Genomic DNA, 20,347 nt, shown 5'->3' with positions numbered 1-20,347 from the left:
ACTCACACTGTGTAGTCTGATGCCTGACTATGATATGGGACATGTGTCAGTCTGGTCCTACAAACAAGTATGCTGATAGGGTACCATAAACGGTATCAGCATGCAACATCAGATAGAACAGTTACAAGAACAATGACATCTACCACTGTCTGTACACAGGCCAATTAAATTATTCACAAAACACACTCTGTCAACAATCACCATAAGTACACAGACCTCACTACTGTTCACACTGCAACAGAATGTCCAGGTTTTGTCCTCAACTATAAGGCCTACTATACATAACATGTTTACAGTCTGATATCTCAATGGCTTGTTATCAGGTATGATGTCAGTAAATAATGATGTACTGTACCTCTTACTGCATGATATATGGACAAAGGGTGACAGACTTGGGGGACAGAGGCACAAACACAGGCCCAGTATTTATATATTACTGTGATAAACTGAAAAATATGCTGGTGTAACAGGGCTTGCTGTGACATATCTCTTCTGAGGTATATGAAGTCAGGAACTCACAGGAATGTTGCCATGCACTGACTGCAACCATCAGAGTATGCTGCTGCATATCTAAAGATAGGAAATGTGTGAGTAGCACACCACATGCAAGACTCCAAACTCTGGACAGCCTGCAGATAGCCCTACAGGTGAGAGTTTCTTCAACCACATAACACTGTCATACCAGACTTTAAATCATGTAGAATAGCCATATCCACACAGACCCTGTTAAACTAACATTACTTCAAATGTAGAACAGCAATACTTACATTCTGTCCCCATGTCTGGAACATTCCCCTCCTGTTTGTTGGCCTGTCTCCACAGTATATTTTGTAAGAGGTACACCCACATGAAGTCCTGCTCACAGTGAAGGAAAAGGGCCAACACCCAGATGAAGTGCTTAGTTATTGGAGTGTGTTTCCATGCAACTGGCTATAGGAATGATGCCAGATTTGTTCCACAATCAATTAGCAAGTAGGGGACTGCAATTCATGTACAGGCCATCAGCTGATCATGAGCATTCCTTACAAAACTCAAGCTGCTGCCTATGTAAAACAGATGTACTTTTCCACATCCACCAGTGGGGGAGAGAGAGAGAGAGAGAGAGAGAGAGAGAGAGAGAGAGAGAAAGACAAAGTAAGAAAGGAAGGGTGTAAGAGAGTAAGAGCCAAGCATGTTTGTGTATGACCCACGGGAGGAGAGTGGTATCTGGGTATTACAACAGTTTCCTATATTGTTTATTAATCCATACTGTCACATAGTAATTGCACATGGATGTACATATTAATGGCTGAGGATTGTCTACAATAATCTCTACAGTGTTTGAAAACTGTTGGCCTTGTAATGTGGACAATGGGACATATATATCCTCAATATAATGATGTAGCAAAACTCACACTGCAATGGATCCTGTCAGTACACAATCACCCCAACACGATACTAATGACACACGCACACACACTTACCAGTGCTGAGTTTCAAACCTCTACCTTACTATGTATTACTATTACACTGTTATGCAGTTATTGCACATACAATGAAGCTTACATGTTGGAGAGCTGTCTAAAGGTATCTTTGAAGATGAGTGACATCAGCAATAGTACTAAAGGAGGGTTAAGGGAAGTGTAGTACATGTGAATGTTCACAAAAGCAGGTGTCAATGGAAACACACACACACACACACACACACACACACACACACACACACTTTCGCAGGGAAGCACAAACATTATCATAGTTGGCAGGATCAAGATTAGAACCCCTACCTAACTAGTTTGCTACACTACAGTAGTATACAGTTATCACAAGTGCCACAGAGCTTATATGGCTGATACATGGCCAAAGGGTTATTTCAAGGTGAATGACATCAGCAGGCATGCTAAAGTAGGGCAATGGGAGGTGTAGTGATTGTGAATGGCTTCAAAATTATTAATCTCCACAAACACACACATGCACACACACACACACACACACACACACACACACACACACACACACACACACACACACACACACACACACACACAAACTTACCAGTACTGATATGCATAGGTTCATTGCTTCACAGGTGTGTAGTAGGTGAATGGGCCTGACGGCTGTACAAGGCTAGGCAAAGGGAATACCTTGGCATCAGGCCACATGACAATGGTCTCCAGTGTGGCTCAGGGGTGTAGTCCCTGGAGTGGTCCCCACAGGCAGGTATTGTATTCACCATCCACTCATCTGGGTTACTATTGTGGGTGGCCAGTGATGTGCACTGCTTCCCATGTATGTCATCTATATTCCATAACATGGACAGTGTCTGAGTTGTGCACATGTCCCACACACATGCTCTTTGATGTGTGGAAATGTACTTGAGTTCTCTGAGGAATGATGTGTGTACAGATTGTTATCTTCTGATGTAGCATTCCTGACCTCATTTGGGGAGACCTGGCTATGGAACTGAGGTTGTGCTTGCACCTACATTGACAGCATGATATATGTATTCAGTGCGGTTAGTAGCATCTGTCCATACAGGGCATGTGTATAAGGCATGGCATTCCCATTGTGGGTTACATTTGCAGACTCTACAGTTGTTTTAGGCATCCAGTGGGAAACATAGCAAAAGGACCACTGTAAGCATTTATTTACCTACTGTAGGGATGTAACAGGGTGCCATGTCCTTTTAGTTGCTGGATAACACACACTCAGTCAAGAGATGTTGCACATCACAGTAATTTCTGATGTCAGTGGCACTGTTGTGGTCAACAGGCATGTAGTCCACTGCAATCACACTGTGGTTACTATCTGTGAGGCAATATGCAGGGAACTACCAATATAGTGGTTGTTGCCTAGCCGTGTGTTTGTGTATGAGACATGGGTGGAGAGTGTTCTCTGAGTAATGCAAGGGTTGCATATGTTGTTCACCGATCCATAATGTCACATGTAGGGCCATGGATTGTCTACACCATCCTCTGTGGTGTTTAACATCTGTTGTCCTTGTAAGGTGGACATTGTGACATATACTAGGTCCTCAATATAATAATTTAGCAAAACCCGCCACACAATGCATCATGTTATTACACAATCACAGCAACCTCCACACAGGATACTGCTGACAGACAGACAAACATACACTTGCCAGTACTGAGATTCAAAACCCTATCTAGGTGTTGCTACTACAATGGACCACATTTATCATACATGCCATGGAGCTTATAAGATGGATGTTGTCCGAAGGTGCTTCTAAGGTGAGGAACATCACCAGCCCTTGTAAATACTGGCATTGGGTGATGTAGTGGGTGAGAGATCCCAAAAATAATTTGATCCTAAACACATATTTACATTTGCCAGGGATGAGGTTCAAACCTCTATTTATCAATCTTTATAGACCATTAGGGTTACTCATATACCACATGCACTACTAACCTGTCATGCTTTAAGATTGGGAACATGTACTTGTAAGGTGGATGATATCTGCAGGACTGCTAAAGTCAGGCTCTGAGATGTGTACTGGCTGTAAATGGGGCCAAAATCTTTGTGGTACACACATACATATGTACACACCCAAACACTTGCCTAAGATGAGATTCAAACGCATACCTATATAGTTACTGCTATTACATTGTTCCGCATTTATGACACACACCACCGAGCATATAGGGCTAGCCTTTATCCACAGGGGTATTTCAAAGTGACAGACATCAGCAGGCTTGCTAAAGTAGGGCAATGGGAGGTGTAGTGACTGTGAATGGCCTCAAAATCATTAATATCCACACACAAACACACACACACACACACACACACACACACACACACACACACACACACACACACACGAACACAAGTTTCACAGTTGCCATGTCTGGGATTAGAACCCCTGCCTAACTAGTATGTTACACTTATTGCATGTGCCACAGAGCTTACAGGGCTGACTCTTGTCCAAAGGGTTATTTCAAGGTGACTGACATCAGCATGAGTCCTAACATGGGCTATGGGAAGTGCAGTGTGTGTGAATGGGCCATAAACCATTCCTCTGGAAACACACACACAACACTCAGTCAAATACAACTTTACATTTGACAGGACTGGGTATACAAATGCTAGATGAATACTGATTTGTACTATCATGTTACACAGTTATCAGAAGCACCACAGACATTTTAGGGCTGAGGGCTACCAAAAGCAAATGTCTACAGTGATTGACATTGGCACATCATGTGATATTGGCCAATTGTATGTGTGGTGGGTGGGACAGGCCTCATGATGGCAATCTCTTTGTCATTGTCTGCCTCTCTCTTCCCCACATCTGTGTGTGTATGTTTGACCTATTATAGTGTGTTGGCCTTGGATATGTGTGAGTATTCCTATCCAATGTGTGTGCAAAGCATGAATGGTGTGCAATGGGGTGTGTGTGCACAGACATGTGCGACTGACAGATATGTATATTCCACTGTTGTTGTCAGACATGGGCTTCATTTCTCTATGTGTAGGAGCATGCCCAGTATGACCTCCTGGATTGAGTGTGTGAATCCATTCCAGGTAGGTTGTACTCCAGTGTAGGATTTTGTGTTCTACACCTACAGCTAGCAACTTTTTTCTGCAGGATATCTGTAGATAGATTGACAATATGGAGTCACAATGGTCTAAATATAATGGGATACTGTAACCATTGTGTCTGTGCTGTTTGTGTTACATGGTTGATGTTAGCAGAGATATTCAGACATGTACTGTTTTACACTGTGATGTATTATGCCATCACCTAATGACAGATATACTTATTTGCTCACAGTTATTTCCTAGGAAATACAAGATGAATGAAGATGTGTCCAGTATTGTGGTCTGCAGCCTACATATTCTTGCACACTCATTCCATTCCGGAGGGGAAGATGCAGACACTTCCTGATGGGTCTGTGTAAGTGGTCCAACACCTTGGCACTTTGGTGGCTGAGGATCCCCTGCTTGTACATTTATCAACATAACAGAATGGCTATATCATGCTGTGGCCATACCTCTCAGCTGTACAGATTCACCCAGGTTACCCATTGGCAGCGCTCATATATCTGGTCAGTTCTCCATCATATTGTGGTTTATGAGTGGGTTTGTAGCTGAGTGGGTTTTTTGCCACCTATCACTGGGTTTGCAGGTAGGGGTAGTATGGGCACACATCAGAGTTTCAGACTTCACACACTCCATGGCATCCATGTTTCTACACCCCCTTCCTAAAATTATGTGAGTGATATCTGCAAAGTATCCCTATAGTTGCCCCTTCATCCCAGTGTTATTTAGTGACAGGTCCACAGTTTATGCAGGAGGACATGGTGGGCATGCTACTGGCATTTGTTGACATGGACTTGCATTTCTGTTCTGTGGACTGTGTTATGCTGTTAGTTGGGACCCCGTGAGATAACATATATTGGCAGCACGGGTGACGCACAGACCTTTGACAGAGGACTGTAGGGCATTTGGTAGTGATGAAGGACATCTCTCATTATTTCATAACTGTGCCTTTAGTGGTCTGCCAGTGATTGGCCAGACTACATCAGTATTCCATACTATGCGGACAACTAATGTGCTGCTAACCTGTATGCACAATTCCAAAGGTGTGTGTAGTTGACAGTTACATTTTATGTACTCTGTCTAGGGTACTTCCACCTGTGTACTGTGTTTATGTTTGGGCCCACATTCATGGCATGTTCATCTTTCAGATAGTGACAGATACTGACATCTGAACAATGATTATGGATGAGTGCTGAATTGGGTTTTGCTGGGATGCATTGTGGTTGGGACTGCAGTTGTCAGAACATGGCCCTGTCATCAACAGTACTGGCCATAGGCCACCGAGACACAACCCTCCATGTCTACATGCTGACCACTTCCACACAATATACAGCACACAACAACCTAACACACAGAGCCCTGCATATTGTACACATGCAACAATCTACCCTGTAAATTGGGCCAGCTCAGGTAATCTGTGCTCCACTGTTATTAACCCACTCATACATGTTACTGCATTTCTACATAGGATTGTGGGGGGAGACACACTTGACAACTGTAAACATTTGCTATGACTGTACTGGTATTTCAGGCACTCTTTTGGTTTCCATTTCACGTTACATTCTGACCTGTCATGCAGACTAGAGGCATATCAGTAGAGTACAGATCTTAGGTTTTATTGACCTACATTTCAGTTTCAGACTTCTTACACTGCAGAACTAACATACAACTGTCTGACTTGTTGTAGTCTGTCTTTCTAGGTCTTGAGGGAGGCTGTTCTCCATTGCCATTAATTGGAGGCCTTAGCACAGCTTTTTTTTATGGTCATCTACACCTGTCCTGCTGGCTGAGGCTGTTGTTGGGTATGTGAACCTCACTGACATGCATGTGTGTATCCTATGGACACACATTTGGGCCACCACATGGACTGCAGTGGGATTTGTCACCTTGTCTAATACTGCCTACTTTGTTGACAGCAATGTTTGTTATGAATTTCATACTGCCCATATAGGTGTCCACTATCTGCTGCCATCCCATTCAGCTACCCGATTCCCTTGCATGCTCACATCCATACCATAGCTATAACTAGCAGAACATACTACTCCAGTCAGCAATTGATAGGAAGAGTGACTTACCTTTTGGCTGTGCCAGCATTGAGTTTGGTGCTGACTATGCTGGATGCACATAGTACACTCCTTATACATGGTAAAGCACTGGTAGTGTCATGTTTGGCATCCCGTTTACTGTATGTGTGAGTCAGAGAGATGTGTCATTCCCAGGGTTCCTACTGTGGCAGTGTATGTGCTATGCATTGCCTCTTTGCCAAAGCCTGGGCATACTGGGCATGCCTCCTTCTGCCTACATAAGCAGGCTCAGATTGTTCCTCTTTTGAGTCACTCTGTGCCTGTGCTGGCCTTGGCAATGGTGGGGGACTGTGTGGCCCTGCCCCATGCTATTCCTGCTTCAGCTGTTTCCACAGGATCATATTGTGTAGCATGGCACATACAATGAAAATTTGTGTACATGTAGCTGGAGATTACTGGAAGGCTCCACCAGATATGTCCAGGCACCAGAACAGTGACTTGAGCATCCCAAACATACGCTCTATTATGATTTTGGTTTGAGCGTGTGCCTCATTATGGAGTTCTTGTTCTGGTGTGTGTGCCTTTCTGATGGGTGTCATCAGCCACAGCTCCAGTGCATAACCAGCATCCCCCACTAGGTGGCCATATGGGATGTCCCCAATGGCAAATCTCTGTTACAGCTGTGTCATATGCCAGATGTGGGAGTCGTGATAGCTTCCAGGGCTGCCAGCAAAGACATTCATTATAATGCCCTGGGCATCATACACATTCTGGCAATTGATGGAGGGGAAGCCCTTGTAGATTATGTAGACCCTACCCCGCTCACCGGTTGGTGCTTTGATATATATGCATGTGCAGTCTATAGCACCCACTACCTCAGGGTATTCTGCTATTTGGTGGGAGAGATGCATATTTCAGGTCAACGCCTCACAGGTGTTGAGGAAATATATGTGCTCACCAGCATGTGCTGACATGGCATCCAGGAACTGGTGGAGTACTCTGGATGCTGATGCCTGTGAGATTCCCCATGATATCCCCAGTTGGCCTTTGGAAGGTACCTGTGGCTAGTATTCTTAAGCCTACACATACCTTAGTATCTACTGGGATGCGTTCCCCTCTGTTGGTTCTGTGTGTGAGGCGTGGCCGGCACAGCTCAACAATTTGCTGTAAGATGTCTCTGTCCACCCTATAGCACTCCACTATCTCCAGCTCATGTAGCCCTGGTAGGTTACCCTGGGTCTGTACACTCTTCTCCTTCTCCTCACTGTGGGTTGGTCATCAGCATTCTCATCCTCACCACCCTCAGCCTCTTCCACATATTGATTTATGAGAACGACAGCAGCCCCTATGATTTTGTTAGTTTTGTCAAGTAAAATTTCTCCATCTGTGTACATCGGTGGTGTAGATTTTGTGGGAAAAACCAGAGTAAAAGGTGTTTACGTAGTTTATAGTAGTGTGCTGTGTTGTGCTGTGCTACTGCCTGTGTAATTGGCTGATTCTGATAGATTTCACCTGCCAGCTATGCTAGTTCTCCTTTATTGCCTTCCTACTGCTGTTTTCCCTTCCCATTGCCTTCCTGCTTAAGCCCTGAGGTGTGTTGCTCATATCCAGTGCTCAGATGTGAACAGAGCTGCAATTTCCAGTTTTTTTTTTTTTTTTTGTTTAAAACCTGGTGCGTGGCATGCACACCCATTTAGGCAATGTAAACACTGCTAGGCAGCCTGATACACACCCTCCTTCCTTAGCTGTGCTTAGCTAAGGGTAAACACAGGCCACAGAGCTCTAATAAGCTTACAGCATGCATCACACTCCCCCTTATGAGGTCATCCACATCATGCTAATACCACGGTGTTGCTGCACCTACACAGTTGGGTGCAAGCTATCACTGAGGGGAAATCTGTGATTCAGTATCAATCCCCTCATTTGCATAAAACTGACTGCTAATGCATAGTTACAAGACTGACACTCAGCCTTCCCCCTTAGCAACCACTATTCCATGGTATTTTTGCCTTATGCATGCCATTCACTATTATGGCAGAATGCTGATTTTGGTTTAAAAGCTTATTTCAAACTTTTTTCTTATTTTCAGGCCGATCCCATTTGTACCCCACTGCCCTATGCTTAAACGGCTGAAATTGGCCACAAAAAGTTATTTTTTTATAATTTTGCAACTATTTACCATGCCAATGTCCATATATTTGACCATTGGCATGCCTACAACATTGAATACATGCTTTCTTTGGAGCTGTCATGCCTCCATTTTGTAACTTACAGAAATGTATTCGGTTAGTAGCTGAATACATTTCTGCAGGTTACACTATTCCTACGCAGACACTAGCCTGCTTCTTGGATCACTACTTCACATAATTTGTATGGTTTTCACCTGCAAATGGGGTAATTAGCATACAGGAGCTGTGCCCGTGCAGGAATAGTGTCGGAGCGCTCGTGCACATCCTGGGAACTCGTTCCTGGATCGCTCGTCGACATATTGCGTGCAGCAGCTCTTGCACTATTCCTGTACACCATGCAGAACTTGCTGAATCCAGGGGTCAGTCAATTTACTTCTTCTCCCATGCTATGGAATATGCACAGTTTTATTTCATTTACCTCTTAAAGTGAAGTAAACTGCTTATCATAATAGTACAGATAAGCTAACATTTTACAGAAAAATGGATAAATGAATGATTACAGGTTAGTAAATTAATTCACAAAACATTTTTCAGTTACAACCCATCATTAACAATGTGATATAAACCCACAAGAAGCTGCTGTTAGGACAAGTATAAAAAGTTACATATCTCCTATGTGATTATTTAATAGTTTTATTAAAAAAGTAGGTCAAAGTTGAATTGTCAATAACTGTAGTATAAGTCAGCAAGAAGAACTGTATACTGTTTCCTGTGCCCAAGCTACAGGATTTGATTATGTCTATCTTTGTTTGCCTATTGTGCGATTCTGAGCAATCCACTTACCTAAACAGTGCTCCTTCTTTGCCCCTGAAAAGGAACAATTGTGCTCTTTGGGCTTACCTGATCAACAGATAGGTTTAATAAGAAAATAAAAGTATTTATTGACAGAGCAAGAGATATATATATATATATATATATATATAGAGAGAGAGGGATCTATATCTTTATCTGTCTGTCAACCTCTGTCTATCTTTATTTATCTATTAGTCTAGATCATCACAGCAGACCTTAATGAATTATAAGACACATCATTAGGTATGCAGGCAAGTATGAGAAGAGCTGCACCACCAGTGATGTACAAAACAGTCAAATTCCAGCACTTGTTTAAATTCTCAGGTGGGGTTTAACTACAGTCTCTAGAAGATGTAGCATTTTACAGTTGGAAGGAGTGTTTCAGTTCATATTCCAAAGCCCGGCAGATAATGAATCAGATACAGCAGGTATTAGATAAGCTGCACAACTGACACTGCTATTACGCGTCTACATGCAAGGTGCGCTGAAGGCATTTATCCACATCTGCCTCTCCTTTCCTTAGGTTTGTACATCAGACTTCGGCATTTTTAGAACCATTGGATCCAGTCCTTGATCAGTTGAATTTTAAGCTGAATAAATCCAAATACATGAATGATGGAGACAGTGTCAGTGCCTGTTATTGTTATGTTATCACGGGCTCTATAGCTTTTCACTTACAGTTTTCCACAGAGGAAGCTATCTGGAAATATGCTTGGATAATAGTCTGATATTTAAAGACCAGGTCTCACCTTTATATGCCTACCTCCATCTTAAGTACCAGAAACAAGCCCCAGACATTCAGATCCGATATGGACATATTAGTACTCGACATCCAGATCCGATATGGACATATTAGTACTCGACATCAAGATCCGATATGGACATATTAGTACTCACATTATTATTCTCTTGGGTTGCACAAATGTAATACACATTGTCTTAGTATTCTGATTCTGACCTTGGCTATTTTCAACACGTGCAAGTTTCCACAACTCCACAACTAGGAATATTGCCCCAGTTACTAGAACTAGAAAATATTAGATCTTGAAGTTACATAACACAATGAGCAAGCAGATAAATGTATATGACATATTTTTGCCGAACCAACAAAATAACCGACTTCCATAAGATCTATTAAGTTATTTTACTAAAACAACAACAAACAGAACAGCCAGCCTCACATACTTCTCTGTCCTCCCTTCATGGCAAGTTAAAATTCAGTGGTTCACCTGCAAATAAGATCCAATGGACCCTGTTTATGCATGTTAAGTTCAGCTAACTACTACTGTTTGAATTTGGATTCTACAGCCTGATTTTTCCCCCATATCAAAGGTTGCATTCCACCTTTCTTCCAGCCCTTCCAAGGCCTCACCTTCATGTTATTTTTCTCCCAAACTGAGTCAAACCTCCCTTTCTATCCCACTGACAAGTGCTCTGGTCTATATCGATGCTTCTGTAGATCCCCCCTAAACCCCTTCCTTATAGTTAACCCGAAACGTCCCTATGACCATACTGTTTTCCTCTGGCTTGCTACTTGTACTAGCTTAGACCTGAAAAAGCAAAAGGGAACTCAAATAAAAGCACTCTACATTGATTTAACAAATGTATAGCTTACTGATTTTTTTTTTACTCTGTGTGCACAGTCGATACGTAGGTCGACCCGCTTCGTTCATCTCACTATGCTCGGGCTCTGCTCGGTCTCACTCTGCTTCCTTACTTTACCTTACCCTCATTCCCATCCATCCCTACTACAATTGTATTTATCCTCTCCAGTCTCTTCCTTTTCCTTCCAGACCAGCCACTCTTACACAACTTCCCCTCTGTTACCACACCCAACTCTTACGCAATCATTCATACAGACACTCCCTCTCTGCCTGTCCTCCTCTAACTAAAGCCAGAACTATAACCTCTGCATCTCACAATACAACACACACTCATTTTTATTCCATTACTTACACCACTCTCATTCCCTACCTCTTATCACACACACTTCCACCATCTCATCCACCCCTACTACACCTCACTACTCTATAATCTCCCCATCCCTCTTCAATTCCTCCAGAATCTACCTTCATAAATATACTATACTTCAGCTGTACCCCCTTCCCTGCAAAACAAATCTAAATCCTACTATCTGCACACTACACCAACTCCACTTAACTTCTACACTAGTAACTTACTCTTTTCGGGTGACATCCACCCTAACCTCATCCCTCACACCCCTTTACCCAACCACACACTCCTCAACACTTCCAGTACCACACCTCCTCCTCATGTACCACTCTCTCTCCACCCCCCAATTCTCCCACAACACCTCCTAAACACCTAACTATTCATTCTCTAAATATCCAAAGCCTTATTAATAAAATCTTTGAGCGTCATACCTGGATAGCCCATATCTCCCCTCACATTCTTACCCTATGTGAAACCTGGCTAAAACACCATATCACAAACTCTGAAATACTTCCTCTTGTCTATAACATTTACCACTCTGACAGACCCCCAAAAAAGGGAGCAGCATAGCCATCCTCTACTCTGACAATCTCAACCACTCACCAGTTGCCATCTCTATTCCAGACTTCCACCCAGCTAAATTTCTTATCTTTAATTGCCATCTTAACTCTCACAAGAAGTTTGCCATTGCCTCTATATATATCCCCCCAGGCAACAATATCCCAACCGTTGAACATATCTTTTCCTGGTTTGCCCATAATATACCGTATGAAACCCTCATCCTTGGAGACATCAACATTGATTGGACAAAACTAACAAGTGACACAAATGTGTATTAATCTACATGGCTTCCATCAACTAATCACATCCCCCACCCATCTACACAAAACCTCCTTTTCCAATTCTGCTATTGGCTGGATCTTCACTAATTCACTAATTACCGCAATTAAAAGAACATGCTGGAGGGACAGGTTCATAACCCACAGACTGCCCATGCTATGGAACAGACTTCCCATACATATCAAGCAGAACACCTCACTGACCCTCTTCAAGAGAAATCTTGATGAGTGGATGGGAAACAGAAAATTCACCCCAGAGAACACCAGTGGCTCTAGTCAACAGAGGCACTGGGGAGTAAGGTCGGGTGGCACTATGGCAGGGTAATCCTATGGCTAGGCTTGTAAAGGCCCCAGAACCATTAGCCTAGTACACACCTATGAACCTATGAACTCCCCCAACCTCTACCACAGCACCTGCACTTTACCTGATATCTTAAGCGATCATCTTCCCACCTCCATCCAAAGGCACACTACTCAGTTACCCAAAACATACTCCTGCAGGGACTGCTGTAAACTCTCTAACCTTAATGCCAACCTGTTTAACTGGTCATTCCTTAGGCAACTCCCTCTTAGTGAAGCAATACTAAAATTTAACCATATTTTCCTGGAAACTCTCAACTTCCTCACCCCTTAAGAATAATTAGAATCAAAGCTAATTACATCCCCTGGTTATCTAAAGAAACCAAATCTCTTATGCACAGAAGAGACTGTGCTTGGAAAGCCTTGGTTAAATCCCATGCACCACCACACCTCAAAATTTACAGGGAACTCAGGAACCTTGTTAAAAAACAAATCAACAAAGATAAAAAATCCTACTACAACTGTCCCCAGCTAGACTGCAAATCCAGTCCACGTAAATTCTGGACTACCCTTAACAAAATTCTCCAACCTGGATGCCCTTCCACTTCTTCAGCATTCCCAAATGATACTCTATTGGAAACTGCTACCCTTCTCAACAATCACTTCATTGATACAGTCCAAAAACTTACACATGCGAACTACAACTCTAACGCCACTTCTACCCATTCTAATCCAAACAACAAACCCCCCTTCTCCTTTCAGCTTGTTTTTACTGCTTACATAAAATCACTTCTACTTAAGCTCAAACCCTGCTCTCCCTCCTCTGACAACCTCCCACCTCTGTTCCACAAACTAGCTGCTGAATCCATAACTTTGCCTATATCTCTACTAATTGGTAGAGCCATTCAAGAGGCTATAGTCCCTACCATTTGGAAATCCTTTTTCACCATCCCTCTACATAAAGGGGGAGATTCTAATGATCCTTCAAACTACAGACCCATAATGATTCTTTCCCTTCTATCATAAATACTTAAAAATGCATTCACTCCCAATTACTTAACTTTCTACTTCAGGAAAACCTCCAAACACACACACAACGTGGCTTTAATCCATACCACACCACAACTACTGCCCTCCAATCTTTTACCCAGAAAGTAACAGAGGCTAGAGATAACAACCAACTCGCATCCTGTCTTTTCCTTGACCTCTCCAAAGCCTTTGATACAGTATCTCAACCTCTTCTTCTATCAAAACTTGCTAACCTCAATCTCTCCCCACTTCACTCCAGTAGTTCACTAGTTACCTATCCAACAGGCAACAATTTGTCAGAGGACTCTCTTTCTGCTCTCTCTATCTTCCCATCACATCTGGCGTACCCCAAGGCTCCATCCTGGGTCCCCTTGTGCTCAACATTTTCACAAACGATCTTCATACATCTTGCAAACAATCCTCCCTAATTCGATATGCTGACAATTCAGCTCTCGTTTCCATTTCTGATAATATCACTGATCTCCACACACACTGGCTCAAGATGCCTTCCTTTCCGCTAAAAAATGCTTAACTGATAATCAACTCATCTTAAACCCAAAAAAACTAAACTCTTACTTTGTCTCCCTCATTCTCTCTCTCAGTATAAAGATAACTTTGCCATCACATCATCCAATAAGACTATCAGAAACCCTGAACCCCACACAACATTCTTAGGTACTATCATAGATGGTGAGCTCACATTTAACTTGCATATCTTGCACAACATAGAAAAGACCCACCAAAAACTAGGTCTCCTATACCGCAATAGAAAATTCCTAATTACCTCTGCTAGACTATCCCTGACTCCCTTCTTCCCTCCCTCTTCTATGCCACTCCAATCCATACTAACAAACAAGCTACAACCATGTCCAAACTCCAACAAACCTACCACAAGGTATCTAGATTTGCCACCAACTCTCCTCACAACTCTCACCACTGCTTTGCACTCAGTTCTCTCCAATGGCTTGAATTCCCTCAACAACTTCTACTATCTCAGCTACAAATCACCCACTCTGTAATATACAAACCATCTAACTGCCCAGCCCTCTCCTCCATGGTATCCTGTTGCACCCCTACACGTACTCTCCGCACCTCCAACCAGTTTCTCCTAGATATATACCAACCCATCAAAACAGTTGGTAAGTTTCACTACAAAACATCCATAGCCCAAGCTTGGAACAAACTTCCCATTCACATAAGATCTACCCCTCACCCCAAGCACTTCAAAAAGGAACTAAAACTTCACCTTCTTAACACAAGGACTTGCCCCTGTCACATCCTGACCTAATCCACTAAACTACTATTATATTTTTCCCTCTTCAACACTGACTTCCTCCCTTTTCAACATCACTACTGTCTCCCTTCAAACTTAGGTTCTATACCACCTCCAGATGTACATCCTTCCTCTGCTCTTCTATATATTCCTCTCTTCTCTGTGATATATTCCTCACTCCCAAAGAAGGAAAAAATATCAATTCCTACTAATTGTCATTAGGTTATTGTACCATTTTGTACATCTGAACTGGTATAATACTATTGTACCATATTTCTTGATTTATTCCTGGAACTTTTGTCATATAATTTTCAATAAGTGCCTACTACATTTGTTTTGTAATTTGTCTGTACTGTAGCTTTTCTCCTTGGGTCTCCACTGAAAATTGGCTTTTTTACCCAGTTGGACTAACCTGGTTAACAAATGTCAAATAAATAAATAAACTGACCTCCACATGATGCCATAGGTTATCAATATATTATATACTGTATTCCTAATGTTTTTTTCTCTTCTTTCCAAGCAATTCTCAAACAGTATCTCTTCTTAAGCAATCAATTCCCTGTGCCCCGCCAGATCCTTTTTAGATATAAATGAAAACTAAATTATTTCACTCACATATATACAATGAGTTACCACCAGTAGAAACATCATATTTGCAATAAGTAGTTCTTGGACGACACTTAGACTAGCTAGAGGTTGCAAACTACTACAGACTCCCACTATAGCATAGCCAAGCTACTGATTACATTGTTATCACCCTAGATTAAGAAGGCTGTATTGTGAGTAGCCCCATGGCACTGAGAGATAAAGCACTCACTATGCTCTAGACAGTCTATGTTTGGATAGTAACGTGAATGCTAGAGGGGTTGTAGGGGTGAAAGGCTGATGTCAGTTCACCTATCTTGTTGGGAGGGAAGCAGGCAAAGTTTGCTGTGGCAAAGCAGCATTACAAGCCTGGCAAGCTCCATGCTGCATAAACTTATATATAAAGCTGAAAAGTAAGGTGTACAAGACAGTGGTGTGACCAGTACTACTGTATGGTACAGAAACCTGGGCAGTAAAGGCAGAACAGTTGAAGAAGCTAGAGGTGATGGAAATGAAGTGCCTGAGAAAGGTGGTAGGATGCACACTGTGGAACAGGCGAAGAAATGAGGACATAAGAGCAGAAGCCAAAGTAGCTCCAATTGCAGAAAAGATCAAAGAAAACAGATTATGATGGTATGGGCACATGTGTAGAAAAGCAGAAGACAATCTGGTGAGGGAGATTTGGGACAGACAGGAAGAAGGTAAGAGGAAGCGAGGGCGTCCAGCAAAGAGGTGGATGGATTGTGTGAAAGAAGATGTGCGACAGTCAGGCATGAGTGTTTAAGAAGGCAGGAGAGTGGCACTGAATTGGGAGAGTTGGCGCCAGTTAATACGATACCCTGACCCCATGTAAATGGGATAAAGGGGATGATGATGATATATATATATATATATATATATATATATATATATATATATATATATACATTTTATCTCTCTGCCTATCAGCCCCTTTCCCATAGTTCTTGAGCCTGGAACCTTGAAGATGTGCCATGCATAATACAAATATATATGGGACATTTATAATAAACCCTACCTCCTCGATAGCTGGCATGAGTGTCCATGTCACAGTAGTGACCTATCACTTTTTCATGGATGTGCTGCCAAGGCTACCATCCTTGGCTTGTCAGAGTGAGGCACACAGCATTGCTCTTTCATCAATGTTATGCACCTTTACTTTCTTGATTCTCAATATTAGAATGCTCTCTAACTACCTTCCTCCCCAGGAAGAGTAGTCCAGCATCCATTGTCCATTCCAACCTTTCTCTTCTTCCAAACTGCTAATCAAACCCAGATCATCGTAGTAGCAGTTAGGGCTTTATCACAGAGTGCACTCCAAGACAATTTATTCTTAGAGAGGGTAAAGACAAATGTCTCTTTATCTGCTTATAAATATGTAAGTTTGTTTCAGTAATAATGTCCGTAACAAAGATATATATAAATATGTAGGTTTGTTACAGATATCATTGCTTAACACCGCCTGCTTTTACAACAAATGGTGTGTGTGAGTCTTCCTGTGTTCTTATGTATCTTAAATGCTATCCTGTGTATATAAAACAGTAGTAGATATATGTATTTTGCTGCCATTTTCATATGCAATGCATTATCTTCAACTGCACTTTTATATTATCATTTTAATCCTTGATGAAGCCCATCAGAGTAAAAAGAAACCCATAGTCTTCCCTCCAGTGTATACAAGACAACAAAACTAGTTTCACATAAGATCTAAATAATTTCTCAGTTTTGCACCTTTAGGTTCTGCTTTCATTTAAAAATGTAAACAATAATGCTACTACATTAAACCTCGAGTTTTTGCATTTGCTTGGTGGAAGAGAAAACAAGTACATACATACATACAAATACTACAAAAGAACAAATGCAAGTCTGTCTACATATCCCATGACATCATACCATTTCCTGTCTCTTGACAATCATACCAGTTGATAAGAGAACCTACCTTTCATGGAAAACAGTAGTACCGTCTGTCTATTTTATGTACATACTTCATATTTGTATTAAAGAATTGAGGTTGTTGAATATGCTAGTATGACCTACTTCAACTATTTAGTTCTCAAAGTTTATATTTTGTTAGCCTTGAATGAAATGTTAAGATACTGATAAATAATTGCAGAGAGCTACTGTTAATTAGATAAACATACTTAATACCACAAGGTGCTTTCTGGCAATAAAAACATATTTTAAAACTGAAAGGTTATACACGCTCTGTTTTGAGACACAGTCAGAAACATTTCCCTTAAAGTTCCCACACCCAAATTTAATATAAAACAGTATTTCAAAATCAACTCAAAAATAAAAAAATTATAAACTGAAGAAAAAGTTAAAACTAATTCCATATATGTTTATTTTCAGGTCGCTTTTTGATAAAGAGAGAGTAGTGTTTCTTTTTTGCCTTTCCAGTTAAATCCTCTAATAGGATCATAAGAGGTTACTAGGCTAATGGACCTAGAACCTTTTTAAGCCTTGCTGTTCATGCCCCAGTTTTCCCAATTATCAATGTCCATGGGCTCAAATGGTTTTGGTATATGTTATCCTGCCTCTAAGGTCATCTACAAACTGCCCCTGACCATAAGGGGTGAATTTGTCATTTCCTATCCATTAGTCCAAACTGCATTTGAATAGGCTTAGAAAAGAACTCTGTTTCACATGAAACATGTCTGTTCAAGAGAACGGATAATCTCTGAAACACATACTTGTCCCTCAAACATGTTTTGTTTATGTCACAGATGAGATTTAGAGCCTTTAATTGGGTAACTCTAGTGCTGTTTGTTTTGCAAAAGTGTAGCAGATCCATCAGGGCTAGATGGGAGAATGCCTTGTAGTTTAAGCATAGATCGCCCCTCAGTACTCTGTAGGAGACTGAGCACAGGGACAGGGCTTTCAGGTGGTTCACATAACACACAGGTTCATAGGTCCATAGATTAGTACTAGGCTAACTGCCCATTTGGGCTATTATAAGCCTAGCCAATTACCCCATGTCAGAATCAAACCATGCATCTTGTGTTTATAAGGTAAACACTTTAACCAGTAAGCCAGCCTCCCACCCCTTAAATAAAATAAACTGCCTTTGCAAGACTCAAACCCAGCACCCTACACACCAGAGCCAAAGCAATTTAGCACTAAGCCATGTCAGATATTACTTTCTTATACTCTGTATTCTTTTAGTGAGGAACCTCTTCAGCTGCTCTAGCTGTTCCAAATGCCTGGTCAGGTACATGCCAAAGGGTGCACTGTACTCCATTTTTATTCTAATGAGGGCTGCATATAGTGGGACTATGACTTCCTTAAATCTGGATGCCATGCCTTTACTTAATATAGTAGGACTGTGTTCACCTTAGATCTGGGTCTATTTTAGCTTCATTGTGTCATATCAAGCACACAACTTTCTCTCTCTGCTATACACAAAGCAAGCAGATATCAAGGCAAATAAATTCACTCAAATTATTCATAACAAAAACTGCTTCTTACCTCTGAATACAAGCAAAAAATGCAAGTCCTCATGCAATAATTATATTTATAAAAATACTTAACTATTGCCAAGGACACCTCACTGATTGTTACTATTTTTTTAAAGAAACAACTCTGCCAATGTCTATCCTGCTCCGTTCACTTTTGCTATCACTCAGGTTCACTTTGCTCCACTACCCTGCCCCCAATTCCCACACATCCCCACTACAACTATACTTATATACACTGGATTCCATCCTATCTTGCTCTCTAACCAATATCTGAACATAGGGTAAAAGCCCTCCTATCGGACATTAAATATAACTGTGATCCTTCCATCTGTAAGCAATTATAACCATCCCATTCAGATACTCAATTCATTTTTAGCCAAAATATTACAACGATTTCCAAAGTGATTCAACCTCAACACTACTAAAATTCCCATATCACCAATTTCTCGGTACTCCATATAATACTTAACCTCCTCCTCTCCTTAGACCCCAAAATGATTTCAATACCTGTAATTCTACCACTGGTGACTGGTCTCTTCGAGAAGGTAGTCCAGGGGGTTGACATAGGGGTTTATACCTCAGTTTTGGTTGGGTAGAGGTATGCAGTATGTGTAAGTTTTACCATTGGCCATTGATTTGGTGACCTTTTCAAAATGTCCACCAGGTTGAGTAATCATGACCTGCCCTTTATAAGTCCAAACTGAGGTGGGTCCAGTGTTTGGAGGTTCCCTATGTCCTTACTTATTAGTTCCATGATAAGTTTTTCCAAGTCTTTCCATATGAGGCTGGTTGCAAGTTCGGTCCAAGTTTTAAATGCCGCTCTCCTCCAATACCTTTAGTGAGACACAAATGCTTTTAGTAAAGTTTTGTAACCACTATTAGGTCCTTACCATTCATGTGTGTGTGTGTGTGTGTGTGTGTGTGTGTGTGTGTGTGTGTGTGTGTGTGTGTGTGTGTGTGTGTGTGTGTGTGTGTGTGTGTGTGTGTGTGTGTGTGTGTGTGTGTGTGTGTAAATTGTAGTAGCTGCACTAGGCGTTTCTGAAAGCCATGCTTTTATTCACCAAGGAGCTTGCAATAATCCAGATATGCCTTAAGATAAAAATAGAAAACCTTTTCAAGTATTTTAAATAGTTGTGTGTGTGTGTGTGTGTGTGGGGTGTGCAGTAGTGTGATGAGTCTGTATGACTAAGTCTTTCTGTGTGGTCCTGTCTTTGGTTAAACGGTGGTAGATGTTTTCCAGAGATCTGGAGCAATACATGCATTCAGGGATAATTAATGGGCTGCTTCTGGGGCAATTCAATGAAAGTATGTCATGCGTTAAGGAACGTAGGACAAAGGCAATGAGCATCAG

This window comes from Protopterus annectens, chromosome 13.part0, assembly GCF_019279795.1.
Source record: "Protopterus annectens isolate FY-2018-M chromosome 13.part0, PAN1.0, whole genome shotgun sequence".
NCBI classification, from domain to species: Eukaryota; Metazoa; Chordata; order Ceratodontiformes; family Protopteridae; genus Protopterus; species Protopterus annectens.
Note: the sequence above shows the minus strand (reverse complement) of the source record.